Below are 13,443 nucleotides of genomic sequence, written 5' to 3'. Positions count from 1 at the left end.
ATATAAGAAGAAAAAAGATCAATGCTCAGTCAAAGATTTCCACCAAATATATTTTGTTTTCAAAGACTGACTCTTGTCTGGAAAAATACCAAAATACCCAGTTCTTCAGCATTTGTCAACACGGAAGATTTAGGATTGCCTCTTCCTGAATCCCAAATTTCTCTATTATTGTAGTATACATGTGTTATATGCCATCAAGTCAAAAACTGCCTTATAGTGACTGGGATAGGGCTTTCTAGTGAGATATTTAAGGAATGTTTTTTGCCAGTTCCAGCACAACTCCTCTGAGTTTCTATGGCTGAATGGGGATTTGAAAGCAGGTCATCATGTAGTATATATAGATACGTGCAATGCGTTGTAGTGGCAAATTCTATGCGCACAAAATTACTCTACAGCAGCACCCCTTGCCTGAAATGTTTGTAAGCACCTGTGGTTGCCAGTAGTGTTAATTCTCCTTGGATACACTTTCAGCCAGAGTGAAATTACTATTCTGTCACCTCCACACTCAGTATGGCATTAAGGTGAATCCACACAAGCTGTGCTGAAGTCAAATGCCTTCCATTCTAGGGATGTTGGAAATTCCTACCCTCACCTTGACCTAACTTAGTGCCACCATTTTGACTATGTCCTTGGACCTGGGGCAGGTTTGGATTTGCCATAAATCAGCTTCTCGCACACGGTGCTCTTTCTCTGCCCCTTGTTTGACTCAGCTGATTAAGTTTGTCTGATAGTAGCCAGCAGAGCGATTGTACATGCCAGTCCTTCTGCTGGCAGATCTCTGAAATCACCCATGAACAGGAGGTTCGGCTGCCAACACGAGAACATTCTTCACATTCCCAAACCTACTACAGTTGGCGCATCTTTGATCTAGGGTTGCAGCATCTGTTTGCTTTAGCCTAGGACACTGTTCATGTTTTCAACGTGGCTATCTCTCCAATTAGCAGATGGGAAGCAAAACACTTTATTTCTTTAATAGTTCCATTCTGTCTGTCACACTCCCCCTGTCATGAAAATTAATCACAACGCTATTTAATCAAGACATGATTACATTTATTCTTCATATTTACGACTTACCCTGTGCCAAAACCATTCTCAGAGTGACAAAGAAGAAAATAGGAATTAAAACATCACATTCCCGGCTGTAAGTGTGCCAGTCACTATAGGGTAAAATGTAAACGAAAGTCTTCCGCTTCCCATTCTGGAATGGTTCCTACCATTCTGTCTGGAAGATTTTAACACGACTGTCTTCTTTCTTAAGAGATCCAGGAATAGACTAGCAGGGGCTGTTGCAGTTCACAAGATTAAGCAGTAATGGCGTATGGTATGCACGAAGCTTGCATAAGACTGATTTGTTCTAAGCCTTGGCTGTGGCCTGTGCTGATTTAACAAATGCTAAAAAGTGTACTGAATTACACTTATGACTGGAGGTGTGGTACTGGAGGTGTGCCACTGAATTGTGGAGTTCAGAAACAACCTCTAGGACTCCTAGAGTATAGAACAGTCTTTATTTAAGTTCAATGTTCCAAACCTGATAATAGTAATAATCACCTTAGAACTGCAGAGATGGAAGGGACCTTATGGATCCTTGAGTCCCAGCCCCTGCCAAGAAGGCACAGAGGGGAATTGAACCCCCAACCTCTGGCTCTACAGCCAGATAAAGTAAACCACTGAGCTATCAATTTTTATTAAATATTTTAATTTTATTTAATAAATATTTTATGCTGTTGACATGATACCAGCATTATATAAGATTTTGTGTAGAGGTGACACAACTCTTCATGTTCTAGGAAGTTTTTACAAATATAGTACGTTCTTTTTTTAAAACAGAAGGACAAATAAACAATACAGACTTATTTCTTGTACATTTCAAGTGACAAAGAGGATTAGAAACTGCAAGTTCTTCTGACAGGGTTCCCCTCCCCCGTCTTGATTCCTTGCCCCATAACTGGGTGCTCTTTAAATACAAAATGCAGGACTCCAATACAGCTGCTTTGTGTACTTTGCTTTTCCAATTTTTTAACGTATGTAATGAATAGTTAGCATTTTTCTATATCGTTGTGAGTAAAAAACTGTTTTTCTGTTGCGTTGAAGTCTTGTCCTTAACTAAAAATTGCTTGCAGTAATTTATCAGCTATTAATAAGTGCTATAAATAAGTCATGTTCTTTAGTTATGCCTGCAGAAAGGAAATGGTTTAACTTCCAGCAGCTTTTAGCTGGCAATTAAAATGCCCCTGATTAGATTTTCAGGTGCACATAAAGCCAGTGGGTGGTTTGCACCTGAAAATCTGATCCGTTCTTTGATAAGTGCCAGTGAGAAGTTGCTGGAAGTTATCTCATTGGCCTTCTACAAATGTAACAAAACAACAGAATTTTGGCTTATGGAAGGTTGAAGGGTTTTAACATTGCCAGACTTGACAAAGGAAACAAAAAAGAACAAAAAAAAATGGACAATTCTGTAAAACAAAATTTTTTATTTAAAAAGAGTTTGTTTTTCTTTTAGGTCCCATCGTCATTTTAAAATCAAGTCCACAAGTAAAACCATCAGAATAACCAGGATAACCACAACAAGGCCTCTAACTGGGCCAAAACAAATAAAAGGAGTTTCATCTGGGAAAATGTAAAGGTCTATATTTAGGCAGACTGGACACACCTAAATCTGATGTCCAAATGCAAGATGGATGATGCCTATCCTGAGAGTAATACGTGTGAAAATCATCTAGAAATTTTAGTGGACCATAAATTTAAACATGAGTCAGCAATATGATACCATAACTAAAAGGAGCTAATGCGGTTCATACGATGCATCAACAGAAGTATAGTGTACAGATCAAGGGGAAAAAGGGTAACACTTTGTTCTGCATTGATGAGCTTGTCAAGAAAACTGTGAATATTAAGCTGGAATGGGTCTGGGTCAAGGTTCCCTCTAAGGCAGGGGTCTCCAAACATTTGACCATGAGGGCCGCATCGGATATTTTCAACATTTTTGAGGGCTGAAGGAATGTCCGCACACCCCCCACAAATGCCCGCATGCATGCACCCCACCTAGCTGTATGCATGGTTGCCCACTTGCACGCCCCCTGCATGCACGCACGCACGCATGGCCCCCACTGGCACACAGGCTGAAGGGAATGGGCTGGAAAAAATGGAAGGCGGGCCAGATATGGCCCGCAGGCTGCAGTTTGGAGACTTCTGCTCTAAGGTGTGTGGCTGCATGACCATGCAGTGTGGTGCCCCCCTCCGCGCTGTGTTCCTCCTGCTTCACGCACCCACAGCAAGTGTTTCCAGCCCCTTTTGATTCCAGCTGTGGTGGAACCCCACATGGGGGACAGAGTCACAAACATGAGGGGTGGAGCATTGCCTAGCAGGGCTGAAAATTAGAGGGAATGTTGGTCTGGATACTAAACCCTGTGAAGGATCATTGAGGGTATGTTTAGCTTGGAGGATAGAAGCTTAAAGAGTGATGTGACAGCCATTCTCAAATAATCAAGGACTGTCATGTTGAAGATTCTTAAGCTTGTTTTGTACAGCTCCACAGGGAAGGTTTTAAACCTTGGCTTTGTGTTACAGTGGGGTCTCTACTTAAGAACTTAATCCATATTGGAAGGTGGTTCTCAAGTTGAAAAGTTCTTATGTTGAATCTGATTTCCCATAGGAATGCATTGAAAACCATTTAATCCGTATCTGCTCTTTTCCGTCCATAGAAACTACAGTGGAACCTCTACATAAGAACTTAATCCGTTTTGGAATGGTGTTCTTAAGTTGAAACGTTCTTAAGTTGAAGCAAAATTTCCCATAGGAATGGACTGAAAACCAATTAATCTGTTCTGACTGTTTTTTTGTTATGTAGAGGTGTGTTCGTACATTGAAGCATTAGTTCCCACAGGAACTAATGCAAAGCTGGTTAATACCTACTCTACCACTAGGGGGAGAATTTTTTTTTAACCTAAGATGACCTAAGGTTAAAAAAGAGCAGGAAAGGGTTTTTTTTCCCTGTTCTTATCTTGGATTTCTGTTCTCAAGTAGAAGCAAAATTTAGCAAATGGAGCTGTTCTTAAGTTGGATTGTTCTTAAGTAGAGACGTTCTTAAGTAGAGACCCCACTGTACAAGAAAGGAGAGCATGACTAAATATTAGAAAGAACTTCTTGACAGTTTGAGTTTTTTTGACAATGGAATGGAATACTCTGGAATATTATAAATTCTGTTCTATTTGAGATTTTTAAACAAGTTGGATAACCATCTGTTAAGGATGCTTTAGTTGTAGATTTCCTGCTTTGGTGGGGGTTGGACTTGATTTCTCTTATAGTCCCTTCCCACATTACAGTTCTGTGCTGTTAAAGTTAAATGACATTTTACTGTCAGAGTGCAGGAGGTGCCCTCTCCACCATCCATGAACAAATGGTAAATCAAGTGCTTTTTAAAACTCATTTCACTTGAGCTATCTGGTATCTTCTACCACACATAGAATGATAGAATCTTCATAGGGTTGGAAGGGACCTTGGAGGTCTTCTAGTCCAACCCCCTGGCCAAGGCAGGAGACCTCATGCCATTCCGGACCTCATGCCATCCAGACAGATGGCTGGCCAGTCGGTTCTTGAAAACCTCCAGCGATGATGGGGCACTACCCACAACATCGGGAGGCCAGCTGTTCCACTGCTTGATGGTTCTCACCATCAGGAAATTCCTCCTTATTTCCAGGTTGGATCTCCCTCTGACGAGTTTCCACTCATGAGGTCAGCAGGCTGTTTTAGGAGAGCAGGACGGGCTGAAGGACACAGACAGCGGTGTCCTCCAACCAGGGAATGACTGGAGTCAAGATGGTTGGCGCCACTGCTGATCCCAGTGTCCTCTCTGTCTGAGGCAGTTGCATTGCTCTGCCTAACAGTAGGACTGGCTCCGTTAGGAAGAGCTTGCCCTTGATAACAACTCTTCATGAAGTCCTATTCCATACTTCAAGGACTACTTTTTAAGTGCCAAAAGCCTTCCATTTATTTACTTTGCTTCCAGCCTGCTTGAGATTTGAAAATTAAAGATCAGTATTAAAGATCAGTAGCCTCGCATTCTTTGTGAGGGAGATATAAAACTCTTCCCTTTGCATATCGGACTGGAAACATTCATTTTAAAATAAGCAAGACTCAATCGTTTTGTGCTTCTCTGCTTTTTGTAGTTGTCAGTTCCAGCTTTGCTATCACCCGTAGCATCCGAACCATCTCTGGATGAAGGATTGTTATTTGAAAATATTTGATCTTGTTAGGATGGGCATTTGAGTGATTGAGCTGAAATGCCATGCATATGGCTTTAGTTTCATTCTTTTTTTTTAAAGCCACTAATGGGGATCTGACTCAGCTTCTAAAATTAATCTACATATTGCTGTATCCTGTGCATGTTTTCTGCGATTGTGTAATAGAGCCCTACTACTGTCTCGGTGGTAGCTGTGTCAGCCAAGTTCTGAGGGTTAATGCGTAGCTTTTAACGTTTCTAATTCAAAATGCAGCTTTCCCTGAAGGTAAAGACTATAAAATCTGATTAGGCAGAAAGATAGGATGGTTGAAGACTCCTGGTTTCATTTTTGGACAGCAGCCGTGGTTTGGCTGCATCTTCGTCTTGGACCGTACCTGTCTTTAGGGAATGTACTAGAAGAGTAGAAACTGAAGATACGATTTAAGCATTTGGAAAAGACTGTCTGAAAGACATAGCAGTTAGATTAGGCATCCTTCAGTCTCAAGAGTCTATGGTAACGTGCTCTGTATGGAGGACTTGGAACAGCGTCTGGTGTGGCTGAGAAGGCCAATTCGAGAGTGACCGTCCCTTCCACACTGAAGACAAATACACCTCCCTGATTTTGCTGGTTTTGGGACTGCTTCTTTGCCTCGGCCTGCTGGACAAGGGTCCCTTCAAATTGGGAGAGGCCATGATGCACTGCCTGCTCCAGGCTGAATGCGCAAGGTTTCCCATCTGTTGAGGTCCATTCCTAAGGTCTTCAGATCCCGCTTGCAGATATCCTTGTATCGCAGCTGTGGTCTTTGGCAGCTGTGGACACAGCAGTAAATCCATTTAAAGTACATACACACTGAATTGCATAGCCCTACATTGACCTACTCAGATTGTGTTTTAGCAGATGTGAGAACATTTGCTTTCTGGAGTTTTAAGTCACAGGGTACCAATGATCAGATTGGCTGTACTGTAGTATTTTTTGAGTTTGGTTTAAGAAGTAACTTTTCCTATGTTTTTATTGTGTATAGTAAAGTATTCTGTTTAAGAATTGATTGCAAACTAGGAAAGGGGAAACTGTTTGAAGATGATTTGCAAAACATGGTTTTCTTTGAACATAATTAAAGTTCTCCATCTGAACCGAATTCACTGAAGTAAAACTACTTTCTCCATTTCCCTGCTTGCTCTGTTACAAATTGTGTCTGTATTCACACTGTGTATGTGCAGACACAGCTCATCATTTTGAACTACAGTTTACTTGTTAATCTAGGGTATTAATGCAGTGGATGAAACAATACATCATAACTGAAAAGCCAGTAACCACAGGGGTGAAAAGTGGATAGTGATGAAAGCTGACAGGAAGAAATATTTGTTTGAAATATGGTGCTAGAGGAGAGCTTTGTAGATGCCCTGAATTGCCAGAAAGAGAAACAAAGGAAGCCTGAATTTTATCTGGAGGCAAAACTAATGACACTAAAGCTGTTTTTGTTTGGGGCACATCATGAGAAATTGTGAAAAAGACAATAGTACAGTATTGGGAAAAGTTGAAGGCAGCAGAAACAGAGGAAGACCAAATGTGAGAGGAATTGACTCCCTTAAGGAAGCCATAGACTTGAGTTTACAAGAACTTCGACATAACATTTCGAAGAACACTCATTTATAGGATCTCCATAAATTGGAGGTAACTTCAAGATACCTTCAATGCAGTTGGGCCAGTAGTAAGTGAAATAGTTGAGTATCACTGGCTTAGTCTTTGCATTTTTATTTTGTTGATCAGTTATGTTTGTTTTAAAAGCACAAATGTTTTATTCACTTCTGCAGGAACCCTATGATGCAACTAAGTAGTGCATAAAGTGGAAATAGACAACTTCATTTATAACAACGGGATGATGAATAGTAGTATGTTTGAATTTTCCCCTTCAGTGCAGTTGCAATAAAATGATTCATCATCTTTGCTGCCTGTGTTTAATCAATTGCAGTTTATTGTTACACCCCCAAAATACAAAAGGTGGTTTGTTCAAGTCTAGTCACTAATAGGATTCCCGTCAGTATTAATAAATAGTTGTTCATAAGAACTATAAGAATACATTTAGATGAGTCCTATATATTGCTTCAGTTGTCATGCCTGAAAGAACATGGAGCTATCTGCAGATAAATTTAAACTAGTCAGAAATCAAAGTCAGGCATGCTGTAAGGACTTGATTTCCTTTTGCTTTGCTGGCACATTTGTGAGAAGCTTGTGTGAAAAGCCATTTATCCCTAGAATCTTCTTTTCTTTGGCTATGCCATGAAGCATATTACGTTAGAGAGAGACTATGGCTCAGTAGTAGACTACTATATGTAGTTTGCATACAGAATTTCCCGCATTCAATCCCTGGGACTTTTCAGTTGAAAGGTTCAGGTGGCAATTGATGGGGAAAAACTCTTCTCTGTTGTCAGTGGAAAAAAAACACTCTAGCAGGAGGATAAAACTGAAGTGTTATAAGACAGTTTCTATGTTCCTTGGAAAATGTTGAGAATGTTCCCATTTCTTGGATACACCTCAAATTGTGGAAATGAGCTGTCTACATTATTTCCTGCATTCCTCAGAACTTGCCTTAAGGTAGACAGACTAATTTATTATTATTCTTTTTTTAAATATTGCAGATGGGGAATTCTGGGTGGTCGACCAGATCCTGCTAATGAGATGGAGTTTGAATCAGAGACTTCCTGATTCATGCTTTGAGTCACTTAGCTGCACCCACTCTTGAATGCTTGCATATTCTGAGATGCTTTGCTGAGACGGGAGGGCAGGTTCACTCGTCGTCCCAGTCCCTGAGCCAACTCGTTGCAAAGGTCCTGGTGTGTCTTTTCACTGTGAGCTAAATTGTGCATCTTGCATGAGCTTCCATTTGAATCCAGCCACCTGGCTCTGTCTTAACCTTAAACGCACTCTGAAAAATTGTTATGGAAAAGTACAGCTTGTAATTCAAGAGAAGGAGTCCTTGCAACGCACACGCACACACACACATAGGACTTTGAAGCCCAGTTTCCGTGTCTCTGGAGCACATTTCCGATTTCATGAATGCTTCCCCAAGCGTTGCTACAACTCCTGTCTCCCTAGTACTTACATTTCCAGTCTTTAGCCAACAAATTAGTTGAAGTAATTAGAGAAGAGTGCATATCTCTTCTGGCCACTGTTTGAATGGTGCATAAAAAACTGTATCAAAATATTGTGTCGACAATTTTTTGTTGTATGGATATTAAAAATAGACATGTATCTGCATAAAAAAGGGTGCCATGCCCACCCTCTTTCTCTTAGTTTTTTCAGAAGTATTGTTACACGCCATCAAATTGCTCCTGACGTATGACAACTCTGATAGGGTTTTTGAGGTATGTGAGCTGTTCAAGGAGTGAGTTGCCATTGACACTTCGTCGCTGCCATGAGTTTCCATGGTCAAGCAGAGATTTGAATGCCGATCTCCTGAGGTTCAGTCCAGTGCTCTATTTGCTACATCGCAAGCTGGACAACAGTGAATTATTATGTGAGTTAGTGATTCCTGTTTATTTAGGCTTCAACAGTGAAGCTCAGTTAGTGATCTTTTGAGAAAGACTGGAAGCCATCTCAATTCCTAGAAAAGCCTAATTTGAATAGACTACAGCTAAATGCGGACTTCATGGGTTAAAACATCACCCTCTGCCCCTTCCTTTGGTTTCCTTATCGTTTTGGAGGATGAAACGTTCAACTGTGGATTGTACTTTTTGTTGACCTAATAACCCTCATAAGGATTTTGATCATCCCCCCTGCCCCCCCCCCCCTTTGGCCAACACAGCTGCATTTATTTGGCTTGTGGGAAGCAATGCAATTTTACTTTATTCCACCCCCCATTACATTTCTGGGGGGTAGCAGAGAGACTTTATTTTCTTAGCTATCAGATAAGTTTATTTAGTCCATTATTGTTTCCCCTCACATCTTATCCCTGTGCCTTAACCTTAAAAAGATTTTGAAACAATGGATCACATACATTTTCCTATTAATATATGTTAATGATATTATTATAACATAAGTATGGTATGGATTCCAGCTTGTTTCCTCTTAGGAAGTGAGATGAAATGACAGGTTACTTGGTACTGGTGAAATGGGCCGCTAAATACATCTCTTGGTATGTTGAAGTGATGAAAATAACTCAGATATGGAAAATAAAGAATTCCTTTCCCCATTCTGTATTGGTTCTCTTTGTCAGAGGTTGAAAATCTTCAGGCCTGTAGGGTGTATACTTGGATTGGGTCAAAAGCCATATTACCCGTCAGCTAGCAAAGTGTAAAAGATCTGCAGCTAGCGTGAGTTTTAGAGCACATTCCGAACGGTGGAGTTTGTCTACAATGCCAAAAGCAAGCCGAATTCACCACGATTTCAGACAAAAGCCCATTTCTCATTATCCCAATCTTTGTTCCTTTGTACCGTTCCGTGTTAGGCAAATGAAACAATTTATTTTACACCTGCTGCCAAAAAATGAGTATTAGAAACTCTGGCTGATCTCTTTCAAATGCGTCTGAGATCTTACATTGAATCCTGCAGGTCTGAGCACGGGGGGGGGGGGGCCTCAGAATCAGAGCTGCTTATGAGCTATCTGACGGGCATTAGCTCTGTTAGTCCTTTGCAGCAAAACCAACAAGGGGTCCTGTGGTACCTTTAGGAACTAATACGTTTTAAAATGAAGTTTACCCACTTCTTCAGATGCCTTTAAGGTGAACCAAGATTTTTTTTTTTTGTTGGTTCTCTTGTGAGATCTTATTCTACCTTTGGCTCATCCTTGTTGCATATTGGAACTACGTGTCGGATGATACCTGTGTGCATAATCTTCTTTATTCACTATTAATCAGCTTCAGAATTAAAGTAGCATTAATAATAAAAACGATTGTTAATAGATAATGAGCCTCAGGGAAGTGAGCTAATCAGTGGATGTGGACTGGGTATTCTAGGATGTATGAAAGGTACGGGGCAGGTTGTCTCTTAGAAGGGCGAAACTTCTTCCCCCTCCATTCTTTTATTTTCCTTCTTATTTGTTATGTTTTGGTTGCTCTGGAAAATATCTGTATCATGTCATGCCTTTTGGGATTAGTGATGTTTCTGTCATGAAAGAGATAAATTGTAGAAATCTCCCCAATGAACAAGATGTTCGTGTTGGTTCACTGCAAGTACTTCTTGAGAACAGTAGAAGGATGTGGTAAGGGTGCCAATGTTGGGCAATAAATCAATCCTGTGAATGTATCCATAAAAGAGATGAGCCTTCATAAGGTGTTTCCTCCTGTAGCTCCTCATGTAAGCACACCATCTTTGAGCATGTACTCATCCTGTCCCTCACTTGGATTGATTAACTGTTTTACAACATTTTAATTAAAAATGAATTAATCAGTCAGCCAGCAGTGTTTTTAAAAGCAATTAACATTCTAATATCGGTATCTTATCATACACCAAGAAAGAATGCATCTGTTAGAATGGACAGCTACACCGCCTTAATCCCCTGTAGTTCTTAAAAATATCAAACCCACTTGTTTGTGTTCATAGCCACATTAGATTGATTAACCAGTTAAAATTAATCCAATTAACCAAATAAGATGTCTTTAATTGGAGGATAACCAGAATTGCTGATTGTAGAGTCAGCCATATACCTACTTACCTGCAGAAGTAGCAGCCGTCGGTGGTGAAAAAGATGGCAGCACCAAATCCATCTCAGAAAAAGACAGGGATTTGAATCCAATTGATACTTTTAACAAAAAGAGACTCATTGGGTCAGTGAGGTTCAGTGGCTCATCATTTAACAGTAGACTTGGGTGCTTCATCCTTTGTATAAAGAATGAAGCACAGCACCATAGCTGGTGTGGATTCTGTTTCCCCAAGCCCCCTTGTCTGACCGGGTGTCTTACCAGGCTCTATGTGTCCCTGAGATCCTTCTTTGGCAGTGGTGCACTAATCTGGGCATGAGCCCGACCAGCCTGGCCCTGCCTCCCCAGGCAGCTGACCATTTTATCCAGCAGTTGATCTATTGGGTCTACTCTAGAAGAACTCAGCAATTAGATTTAGACCTATAGGACTGACTCTCAGGAAGTGCAGAAGGAAAGAATGTCATTCATTTATAAAAGTACTTCAGTTCTCTTTTAGGTTGAACATGATCCTAGTGTAAAAACCCTTTTGCCAGTGGCAATAGTTGCCTGTCTCTTGAATGATGACTTGATCTTGTCTTTGCCAGAGCAGATCATATAGCAGTTCTGTCTTTTCTCCCCAAGTGCTATAGAATGTTGTAACAAGGTTGACTGTAACTAATTTAAACAAGCCAGCTTCAGAAACCATGGTTTGAACTTGGCTTGTTTCCAGATAATGTTATTTTAGTCTGCCAACATACGTGATGTGATGAGCTCTGATTTAGAAACTCTTCCTCATCCAGACTTAATTCTCCTCAGCCACATGCCAGGAGAAAGAGGTGAATATGTATGCCCAAGGCTCATGGCAGTGTGGTCACATGGAACTTAGGTTTAGCAAGGCGTTCAACCATGGCTGTTTTCTAGTAGTTTTTGCTCCGCTAGCTTCATTGCCCTGCATTCCTGGCTGTAAACATGCAACAGGTGCTGGTGTAACAAGAAAGTGCTGTTACAATTTCCTTCTGCTCTTGTTGAAGGACCCCAACTTGCATCAGTGAACTTGAGTCTTCTTAAAATATATTGAAGGTGCCTCAGCCTTCAAGAAGAGGTGGCAAGAATACACAGAGGAACTATACCAGAAAGATTTGGATATCCCGGTCAACCCAGATAGTGTGGTTGCTGACCTAGAGCCAGACATCCTGGAGAGTGAAGTCAAGTGGGCCTTAGAAAGCTTGTCTAACAACAAGGCCAGTGGAGGTGATGGCATTCCAGTGGAACTATTTAAAATCTTAAAAGATGATGCTGTTAAAGTGCTACATTCAATATGCCAGCGAATTTGGAAAACTCAACAGTGGCCAGAGGACCTGAAAAGATCAGTCTACATCCCAATCCCAAAGAAGGGCAGTGCCAAAGAATGCTCCAACTACCGTACAATTGCGGTAAAAATGCAGTGCAAAAATGCAGTGCAAAAAAGTCACTTTTCCACACAATGACATCAAAGAAAATTCTTTAAAGGCAGCCTAAAAGCAACATGGAAAAGACCCTGATGTTAGGAAAGTGTGAAGGCAAGAGGAGAAGGGGACGACAGAGGATGAGATTGTTGGACAGTGTCCTCGAAGCTACCAACATGACTTTGACCCAACTCCGGGAGGCAGTGGAAGACAGGAGGGCCTGGCGTGCTCTGGTCCATGGGGTCACAAAGAGTCGGACACGACTAAACAAGGAAAAAACAGCCTTCGAGTGAGCATTTTTCATGCAGCTGTTTTTTGGGGTAGTGGATATTGAGATCCCGGGCTCCATGTCTGTCATGGAGAACAGAGAAAAGAGAACTGAGAAAAGAAAAATTCTGGCTGAGTTGCAGTGAATCTGAGTGGCAAGGTGGGCCAAACCTTTAACTATGCACGACACATCTTCTTATGCTCATTAGTACACATGCAAATACTGACCTTCAGCACATGCTGATCATGCTTCAAAATCTCATGCCACAAAAAAGCAGCACACAAATGTGAACCTCCTCCCTCTTTTCACAGCATGTGGGAAGACCTCTTAACTGGCAATTCCCTCTTTTAATCCTGTCTCGGACCGCTAGCATGTGTGGCTATAATTACCTAAGCCACTTTAATTCTTTGCCTAATTCTGTTCTGTATGTGTTCACGTGAAACTGCTGAGGGACAGAAAAAAGTCAGAGGAATTTGCTGTGTTGAGAAGGAGTCTAGCCCCTACCCCAAGTTCTGTTGGTAAGCCAAAGGTTTTGTTTTTTTAAAATGTGACCTTCCAAAAGGCAAAGCTGATAGGTGGTACTGAAAAACTGCCTTTTACATTTTTTTAGATTAAACAATCACTATTCTAATCTCCTAAGAAGTGTGGGAAAACATGGGGACTACCTGCCAGATCCTTATAGTTGCTGTGCCAGCAAATAAGTACAAGGCATACTGTAGTGACTGCTCAGAACAGAACTGTACATTATCATCATCACCTTAGAACTGTAGAGCTGGAAGGGACCCTATGGATCATTGAGTCCAGCTTCTATCAAGGAGGCATAGTGGGGAATCGAACACCCAGTCTCTGACTCTCAAGCCAGATGCCCAAGCTACTGACCTACTCAGCAGATCTAT

General features: G+C 41.1%; 1 protein-coding gene across 9 annotated transcripts in view; it reads left to right on the top strand.

Annotated features, from left to right (window-relative positions):
* SLC4A4 (solute carrier family 4 member 4) overlaps positions 1 to 13,443 on the top strand; it is a 223,198-nt gene that overhangs the window by 66,926 nt on the left and 142,829 nt on the right. The window lies entirely within an intron of this gene.

This window comes from Pogona vitticeps, chromosome 5, assembly GCF_051106095.1.
Source record: "Pogona vitticeps strain Pit_001003342236 chromosome 5, PviZW2.1, whole genome shotgun sequence".
NCBI classification, from domain to species: domain Eukaryota; kingdom Metazoa; phylum Chordata; class Lepidosauria; order Squamata; family Agamidae; genus Pogona; species Pogona vitticeps.
The sequence above is the reverse complement of the archived record's forward strand: the minus strand, read 5'-3'. Positions and strand labels throughout refer to the sequence as shown.